Raw genomic sequence first — 10,788 nt, forward strand, 5'->3', positions numbered from 1 at the left:
TGTGCATAAAGAATCGCCGCATGCTATTAATTCGTTTCATCCGACCGCTGCAGGAGGAATTGAAACGGCCGGGCATGAGACAAAAGGCGGCGTACGCGGCCACGTGCTGTCGTACCACCGCGACGTCAGAAGTGTTCACGCGGGCTATTTAAAAATCGTAAAAGCCGATAGAGACCGTTTTGCCCTCGCGGAAGGGGCGGCCGAGGGAAAGAGAAGGAAGAACCGTGCGGTCGGAAGAGGATGGCTCTTTCGCCCGAGTAGAGGGGTGCATTTAAAGTAATGGCGTTTCACTGGAGATGCTATAAATTTATCTGCCATAACTTGTTATACGCGGCTCTCCTCGCGTATTTATACATGCCTTCGTGGCCACACACAGATTCCGCCACGGCGAGAGAGTCGCTCTCGTATGCCCCGTTCTGTTTCGCATGGTCGAGTTATGGCGGGCCTGACGTCGATGGAATAGGGCGTGGATGGGAGGGCAGGAAGATGGTGGGACTGAGACACTGCCTTTCGCCGAATCATTCGGATCAGCAACGATCACTGCCCGCCGCCAGTAGTGCGAGGAACGTGTGAAAAAGCCTTTGGCATGCATTCGCGCGCGCTCGACGACGCGCGAAAAATATTATCTCCGTTATTGGAAACAGAAAGTCAGAAAATGTAGCGAGAGAATTATAAGCAGATTTGACGTAAAATTTTCTGGAAATTATCCAAAAAGATCATCGACACCAAACTGCTGCTGGGGAAAATCAGTTACTTAAAGAGTTACGTAAATCCTTGGGTTTTCTACCGTGTACTCGGTCTTAAACCCAGTTGAAAGTTTCACGTTAAGTATACGCCGGTGACTTCTGTATCTATAGTTCTAACTACTGCAACCTGCGCAAATGCCAGTGCAATGCATGCATAATTTATGACGGTGTGTTAGAGGCAAATAATAATATTCTTATCATGCACTTCCATTAGACAAATTACAACGTTTATGTTAACAGGAACATTGTCTGCCCATATCGCGCACCTGCGGCTGCAGAAACTGAAACGCATTCAGTGAAAATTTTAAATATACGTTTTATTCAACATTCGCATCGACGCGCCGCGGCTGGCGGAGAAACGTTTGCGCTGCAGAGGCACAAGGTACGCATCAGTTCGTTCAAGGGTAGGTACGTAATGATACGGGCGAAGGTATCGGAGCGAGAGGATCTGAAGTGGCTCGAAGAGTACTGTAACATGCCCTTAAGGGACGTGCGTACACCTTCAGATTCCCGCAAGAGTGTAAGACGAGAAAACAGACGTTAACGTGTCAAACGCATTTAGCTTCTTCGAGATTCACTTGTTAACGCGAATATTTAGTCGCCGATTAAGAAACTTTTCTTAATCCACTGATTACTACGACAAGCATTCGACGTTTGTCTTCTTTCGTCAACTACTCTCTTAAAAAAGTAGGTTAAAATAAGTATAAAAATATAAGATAAGATATAAGATAAGTATATATAAAATTAGCAACATAACATGGTGATTCATAAATTTAATTATTTCATAGTATTCTTTTTCAGGCAAGACATTTACTACAATATATCAGATCAAGTAATAAATTTCCACGATTGTTATAGAAATGAGATTCAATTCCATCATACGCTCTTGCGTATGAATTAAGTCTTTCACGACGGAGATACTCGCTGTCGATTTTCCCTGTCGTCGTTAGCCCGCGGCCAATACTTGCCCGGCTGGTCGGGGGCTAACTTTTAAACAAGACTTAACTAATTTTCAGATAGTTTAATATCTTACGTAGAGCTCTCTCGCGCGCGCGACTGAGGCGGGTGAACGACTTAAGTCGGGACGGCTGGCTCGTCTCTGTCGTGGCGGGGAAAGAGGGGGGCGATGGAAGAAGGCGGCTAGGGTGGGCAAAGGGAGGGGGGGTGTAAGAGGTGGAGCGAGAGGGTGGATGAGCCTGGAAGCGAAGTGGGCTGAGTGACGTGTAAAGACACCTCCACGTCCCGAAGAATTTAACTAATTATAATATGGGATAAACGGTTTATTCCCGCCTGGCAACCTACTCGGAGCGATACTGATACCACCTCTCGCTCTCCCCTTCATCCAACGTTCTAACCACCCCGCCCCTCTCTTGGATCCGCGCAACCCGCCGCGACTTGGCACACGTCACAGAAGTTAGCGAGTCGAGACGCGGGGGCACCGGGCCATGATTAGGCCAGATTATGGAGGTTGAACTTTGATCGTCTCGTGGATGACGCGCGGGAGGAAGCGCGGATTTCCGCTCTTCGACGTGCGCGCCCTTCTCGGATGCGGTTGCCGCAGAATTTATACCTTCAATCTTCCTGTTCGATTCACTTGAAGATTTTCAAGATTTTTTTTTCTGTCACTTTACATTCGCTTACTTTTGCGACATTATATTCTTTACCGCAATATAAACGTTGTAATACATTCACTTGAAATAATTTATTTTATTTTTAATTTAAACTCGTGCAGTTAAAACAGTAATTCACTCGTTCTTAAGAAATCCGATCGGTTAAAATTTATAATTAGACGCACAATCAGATATCTCTTAATTTAGGGATAGAAATGGTTATACATATCTTCCGCACGTTTCTCATGTAGTGAGCAAAATATAAATGTTACTAATGCAGAATGTGAATCTGACAGTTGCCGTGACACGAATCGAAATTATTGACATAATGATATTATTATACGAGTATTTCTTATAATAACTTTTATAATAATAACTCTCATAATAACTTGGTTTAATTTCGCTCTCCTAATTGGGAATCGACGAAACGATTATACCGCGTCAACGTGTCTTAGAAACGCCTCTTGTGACGTTCAAAATATACGAACATATAAGAGGCGGGAGAAACGAAGGCAAACCTTGCTGCTGAATCGTCAAATTTACCATCAATCGATTTAGCAAGTATAAATTCTGAAAAGGAGTCAATGACGTGAATGTTGGTGTGGGAGGAGGTAAAAACGAAAGAACTGCATTACTTGTTTTTCCACCGAATCGTTATAATAAGAATCGGTACACCCGCTATAACCTCGGAAAAGAGCCACACACGGATTATACGGTCTCATCCATAATCTCGGTACGACCGATTACGATGAATATATGGAGCATCGCTGTACATACGGCTTTATCGCCAACCGTACGCACCGATCGTTTCAGGGAAGAACCTCGGGGTTGCTCCGGGAAAGATTGCCGCATATAGTTCCTCTCGGAAGTGCAACAGCGAGGCGGATTATCCAGAGCACCTGCGTAACTTTTACGTTCTCTGGCAAAGACGATTTTTCAGCGACTAATAAAAAAATTTTCATATATATATAATAATAATAATAATAATGAAAATATATGAGGCTGAACCAAATTGTATTTGTAATTGTATAAAATAATTCTATTTTTATTCGATATTAATTTGTATCTCTATAATATAATAAAAATTATAAATAAATTAAGCAGATTAAATAATCATTTATTGATTTCAATCATCTTGTTATTTTTTAGTTTAAAATAAAACAATTATTCGTAAATCTTAACGTAAAATTTCAATAATGCTCAATGCAACTATAGTCACTCAATGCAATTGCCATAATTTTTTTATAACAGAGAAATTATCATAGAAATTTGTCTAAAGGCGCATGAGTAAAGATCTGGAATTCCAAAGGGATGTTAGCATGGTATTATTATTCTGACAGGATTTTAATTTGGTTCAAACACGACTGGCATCCGTGAGAAGTTCGACTCCAATTTCGTAGGGTACTCCAATATGTAGGATCTGGGTGAGTGTATCGATATTGACGAGGGTACTGTCCACGTGACGTTTCGTTCGGAGGGGCCCGGAATACCCCTGACTCAGTTCGAGCCTCAGCGGGGGTCACTCACAAATTATAACTGCCAGACGTGATGCTAATCTGGAGAAAGTTTGGAAAAGCGAGGTTGATCGATTCTAATTTATACCCGCCGCGGTGGTGGTGCTCCGAACGAATATGCTAAATCTACGGCAATCTCTAAAATCGAAAACAGCCCGCCCACAGACATTATATCCAGTGCGGCCAACCCCTTTGATGCACAATGCTCAATTTTAAATGTCACGCCGATTCACATTGGAAAGTTATATTCTCGATAAATATAAACAGTTTCCTGATCCTGAAAATTGATATCACAAGTTATTGTACGAGTATGTTTGAACTGTGTAAAAGATGTGAGAGGAAAATCTACGCGAGGCTTTAACGATTACTTTCAAAAATCATACCCCAACTAATTCGAGGCGCTTGGATCCACCAAGCGCGTTAGGTTTTTTTTTTGCTCTTCACCAATTTCTCGAAGCTCTTGTTCGATCGGATTCAAAGCGGAGCGATGTACACACGGGCACCGCGCACAATGCCACCTCCGGATTACTCATCCTCGGCGATGCGCGATCGACGAATGCGGCCGCAGTCAGTGGGGGAAAATTTATGAAAGTAATCCGCCCCCCCTCCGCTCTTGACTGCTGATCGGCGTGGGAGCCGGCGACGGATTTTTATTGTGGCCCCCGCCGCCGGTTACGAGAAATCAAACTTTCCAACCGATAAAATACGACGCAACGGATATACGGAATAAAGGGACGCGGGGTGTCACCTGTCTGTATGCTCAACAGGTAACTCCCCCATTGTCCGGAGTTGGGCCCCACCGTGCGTGTATACCCGTCGCGCGCGGTCGCGGGTCTACACGTATCGTATCGCGCGCGCGCGCGCGTGTGTGTGGGTGCCCGTGGATTTGTGTCCCGGTAGATTAGAGGGGATCGCGGGGATGCGAAGGGGTCAGAACTATCGAAGGACTGGTTTTCTCATCTAGCGGACCTGAAAATCTCTCGCGCGGAGCTCGCCCGACCGATTCACGCGTTTCGCGCCAATGCCCGATCTCGCAGCATCATATCGATCGGCCGCGAGATTAAAGCCCCTTCTGCAGCGAAGAAACTGCGTGTGAAAACATTGTGTGGAAGCGCGCCGAATGTTTCTATAACACTTTTTATGTCTGCCGAGTAAATGAGACGCTGAATAATTCCGACATGTCCATTCGCCAATCGCCGCAAACTTTTTTTTAAAACATCTGTTGTTTTTGCCGCATTTAATAGATGTACTAAATTATCTAATAATTGGATACCGAAAAAATATATAAATTATTAATTATGCGCATAAAGTTTTACGATCGCTCGTATATATCGTTCGATACAAGGGATGGCGCGCATAAATTTCGATTAATGAGCATACCTATTCACTCGAATGCAAATCGATCTATCCGCGCGGTTTTTTCACCTTTATCAAAAATTATGTCACGCATAAAAGCTGGAGCGTGACGATCTTCCGAGGCTAGACGTAAGTGGCCGTAAAAACTGGCTCTTTCCACAAAGGAGCGAGATGAGATAACGCGAAAAAAATCACCGAAAAATACGTCTGCTTCTTTGAGAGAATATAAACTGTCGGGTTTATCCGAAGGATCAGCCAGTGGCTACGGTAAGGTACAGTAAACTGCTTATCGCATAAAAATGGGATAAATTTTAACGAGCCAAAGCATTAGTGAGGCAACGGCGGAACTAATTGCGGATCAAGATCAGAAACGATCACGGCCGCTATCTCCGCCGGTGCGGAAACGAGTTTTCTAATTGGTACGAACGATATAACCAGTTTTAACGTGGAGAAGCTGATCGGGTTGCGATAGTAAATCTGATTCCATCGCTAATCGATGTCCTTTTCCCCTCCCCCTCTCGCCCCTCGATATCACGCGTTGATGTTACATCGCGATGTATCTTTAAAAATAGTATATCAACTATCGACGTCTTCATTTGAATTCTTGAGATTGAATTTATTTCCATCAAGTTTACGCCCTAGAGAGCAATCGTTGGCTACTTTATACCTTTGAAAGACACTTTTTGCAAGAATATTAATGAATTCACGATAACTTGACAATGATAACTGTGAAATCGTACCCGAAATTCTAAAGGCATTATCATTCGATCTTTCAGCGTAATCTGAAATATATCTTATATGAGATATTCTAAAAGGATTAATGGAACAGTAATCCCACATTCGTTAAATTCGGACATCGACGACCAATGCACCCGTCGAAGCCTGGCCTTGGGCCCCAAGTCCGACCGTTGCTCATTTTCTACGCCCATCGTCGATCGAAGGTCACCCGATATATTATGGCTCGAAATCGAATGCGTTCATCCGGCAGGCATTCCAACGAGACGACCAAGTCGAAAGAGAGAAAGGATGAAAGATATTGTGGCGGGGGAGGGAGGGAGGGAGGGGAACCAGAGAGAGAGAGAGAGAGAGAAAGAGAGAAAGAAAAAAAGGTGCGCCTATGGAAGGGTAAAAAAAAGAGGACGAAACGTCGAGATGCAGACGGATGGCGTGCTACGATCGAGTCTTGTTTCTCGGCTATACGAAAGCTACCAGAAGAGAGCTACCAGGAGCCCTTCAGCCCGGCAGGGCGTAGCCCGCACGCTCGATCATTACCGACATTGTCCACTAATGGATATTTATGAATGCACCAATCAACGCCACTACTACCGGGCTTCAATGCAATCAGAATCGATTATATAGATTTCGCCCGCGCGGTCGCGGGACCTTCGGCCGTCCTTGCAGAACTCCTGACGCAACGCGTCAATGAGCCATTGCACCTGATGATCTTTCGCATCGGTAGACTCTTGAACGCTCTGTCCGCGAGAATGTAGACTATCTCTCGCGCGGCAGGCCCACGCATCTCTCCATTGGCGATCCCTCCGAGATGGGTTCGTTATGCGTTTCGACGTATCTCAAATATATTGCGCTGCTAGTTACGCGTTCTTTGAGACGATCGCGTTAGCGGCGTAAAAGTATGAGTTACAATCTCCATCTTTCCGAGAACTACTATTGCTTCGACTAGTGTTAGAGAAAAATTACTTCCGACATCAATTAGCAATTAGGAATACAACTTCGTTCATCAAAATCGAGCACTCTGTATACCCTCCGCAAGCGGTCTCGCGTTGTCGGGGGACAACTTCCGAGAGCACCTTTTGATCTCACCGCCCGCGAATCGCTTTTGTTTCCACCCTCTTCCGCGACTCGAAGAAACAAAGACCGATCGGCCGGACTAATGAGGCCCCGCTCGGCCCCAGGGCACCGTGCGTGTCGTGACGTAATCGCAACATTTTTAAAAAGTCACGAATGCGTTTAGCCTGCGTCTCTGAATGCTGTTACGGGGCATAACGCGCCGTGGCCGCGCCGCATATAATATCGCATAAGGCCGCGTTGCATTGTATGTTTACGAGTCGGCTAGAGGGAGGACCCGGTAGGGGATGTGCGGGGGGACTGTGTTGCTGGGTGTCGGCCAACACGTGTCCGTATCGACGAGGATGTATCGACGGCAGCTTACCGCCTTCGGCTACATCCGCGTGTGGTCGCCGACGTGGACTCGAGGAGAAGAGGACCGTGCGGCGAATTAACCGTATCCCTTCTCTCGTACGGCGAGATGCCTTCGGGAGATCTTGCGAGAATATTGGGACTTTACGCGTTTCCATCCCGCGACGATCGAGCCGCGATGACGTTATCCGCCGGAGGCTGTGCGCGATGTGTAGATAATAGAAGATCGGGGCGGCGATAAAATCGTGGTATTATTGAATATGGATACAATGCGGCGTATCGGTTCACGTACATAGATAAATGGGAGTTTTAATTTCCTCCATATTCATTTGGAAAGTCCATTATTATTTACGATATATTTTATGTTTATTCGAATGAAATATTTAAAGATCGCGAAAGATGAAAATAAAGGTCAAGAGATATGCAGAAATTATTTGTTGTGGAATTACTTAAGAGCATGCATATTATGGAACTTTTATGAGATACGATTAAATATTGTGAATACGTATAATTGTTGCAATATTTTATCCATAATTGTATCATCTACGTATATATAAGCAGATAAGATTTCAATATGTGCAGAAAAATCTTATTGAGCAATGTATCGAAAATTCTCACGATAATATTCGCTCGATGTGTTGCAGAGAATCTACAAGATTTAGTTTTATAAGACGGATTATACTGATATACGTTCGATATACGGGCGAAGGTTACTATGCCCGGCGAAGGTAGAGGGTGTCAAATTATGGGATATTCGCGTTACAAACATAGTCGAGCCGAAGTACGAATAACTTTGGCCGCGTTGCCCGGTTAGCTACAGACTTTATAGCCAGTTCATTTTATACGTTATTTCACCATGAAATGGTCGTTATGACATGGCACATGAGTGCGTCCTATCTGCCGAACGATAAATGCGTGGCAAACGCATTTCGCTGCATGCAGGATTATTCTAGACGAATAAAGCTATCTAAAAAAAGTTTACAGTGATACTCACTTATTACATTATCTTCGTTCCCGTTCCAGTCAGGCATCGATCTTCGAAACTGTCGCATATAATACGTAACGTATATTGCAAAATATATATTACGGATAATCGCTCCAATATCAACCGTTATTTTTCAATTAATTCAATAGTATCACACTTCTATTACAAAATGACAAAATTTATACAATTCGTTCACGAGTACAAATCTCAAAGGGTATAACTTACAATTAGAGGATAACTACGACTTTACTCAAGTTCAATCTTGAAACTTTCGCAGAATCTCCGGCCAATCGCAGATGCGCGTTTGCGATGGAATCGACGCGACGCGACGCGAGGATGGCACGGTTCGCCAATGACGGCGTGGATCGGCGGATACCGAGGCAGTAGCATCATCAGAATGAAGAACGACTCGGAGGTGTCCACCTAAGGTTACTAATGATCCCGTGGGCACCGTAGAATACATATGGAGCGGCCAGTCTGAATTAAAATCGCTCGGGCTATAGCAACGGCTACCCTTCTCTTCTCCTATGATTAATGGAGAGTTCACACTCAGAATGCACACATAGGATAATTAAGGGGATATATTCCGGCCACCGAGTCTACGTATAGTTTGAAGGATGTAACGGGTGGAGAGTTCGTCAGCGCGCGGCGTACCGCTCATTGATTTCGCAGCGCGTTTAAGTCTATTTATATACGCTCTGAAGAAAACCGGAAGCTCCGATGATTCATAAACGAGTCGTTGCGTACACGGGATCGATTCTATGCGAGGCTATTTCAAGTTGAGATAATTGTCCGTGATTTAGAAGAACCGAATATAAAAAAAGACCGGATGTAGACAAGTATCCCACGAGAAATAAAATTTTTTACGAATAAAAACGTTCAAAGGTAAAAAAGATTTATGCGCGTAGAATTTTGGTAAAGATAATTACTTAAGCAGAGGAGCCAGCTGCGCCATTGTGAAAAATACTTTTACGAAAAAAGCTGAGCACAGATTTATGTCATTATATCGCGACATAAAAAAAAGATTGTACACGAATTTGTCGCACGAAACATTGCTCCATTAGATTCTATACGTAACGCTTTTTTTCAGTCTCGTCGGATATACGAGCGAGAAGCCTGTGAGAAGTCCGTTCGACTCGAAGAAGGACACCCGGTACAGGGCATCTGCGCGGCAAGCTTTAAGATCCGTCGCATCATGCTACGTGGAAAGGGTGTCCTAATCATTAATTCAAGGATTAGGCGTAAACAAACGATGATTTGATAACGTCCAGAGAAGCGGAGCCGCCTCTTACGGCTACCGGGCGCGGCTCGGCGGGATCCAACGGAGAGAATCTCCACTTGATCCGTTCACGCAGTAACGTGCGCTGAAGGAGGACGGCGAGCTCCGCGCATAGGTACAGGTGGTATATCCGCTCGTTAATTATGTATACGACCTCGCGAGAATTACGATCAATTAATTCTCGCCGATGTCCATCCGCTCGCGAGAAACGAACGGGTCGGCGCGCACTTTTCCCCGCGACACATTTCAGCGTGCTTTAACGCGCGGATGTAAATTGAGCCTGTCATTTCACGCAGCTCGATAAAAGACTATCGCAAAACGAGTTCGCCTGTGAAGGTTGTACGAAGTTAATTTGCACATTATACCTTCGCGGCCATCGTTAAGCAATGGTAATTGTTTAGAAAAAATTATTGATTTCGCATACAAATTGCGTTTTCTACTTCCAAGTTAAGAGATTGTTTGTTACACTTTTGAGCTATTAAAAATTTACTTTCTTAGTTACTCTCTAAACTTCATAAAGTGGTTTCGCCGCTAATATATGTGTTAGAGCGATTGCGATTGTTGCTCTAATTTGAGTGAATGCGGACGCTTAAATAAAAGATCGACTGATAAAATGACCCTATCAGAGTAAAATTTCTCACTCGAAAGTGTAGAGTGACATAATTCACTCCTATAGAAAAGAGTGCACTTTTACTTAAATGGAATGTGATTTCACGCCAATTATAGAGTACAATTTTACTTTTTGTTACACTTGTATAGGTACTTGAGCCGTTTTGGTTCATTTCACTCTTCCGAGTTTTAGAGAGTATATAATTTTTATTAATGACTACTGCAATGTGGGAATTAAGATAATATTGTATACGAACGGTCAACTCTTTCCGGCCGCACCGAGACGGCCTGTTTGAATACCACGATCGAATATGTAGCGACGGGTTTCACCGGTGTTCCAATGAACATTAATTGCGGGGTGGGTCGTAACGCGGCGCGAATTTATAACCCGCCTAATCTGTGACAAATTGATCGGGAGAAAAAAGTAAAACTCGTCCATATCAACACACGCGGGATTGCTCACACCCGCGAACAGAAAACCATTACCGATGTGAGAGGAGGGGGGCTGAGTCGACAAGGCACACAGGGGATA

This window comes from Wasmannia auropunctata, unplaced genomic scaffold (genome assembly GCF_000956235.1).
Source record: "Wasmannia auropunctata unplaced genomic scaffold, wasmannia.A_1.0 LD335986.1, whole genome shotgun sequence".
NCBI classification, from domain to species: domain Eukaryota; kingdom Metazoa; phylum Arthropoda; class Insecta; order Hymenoptera; family Formicidae; genus Wasmannia; species Wasmannia auropunctata.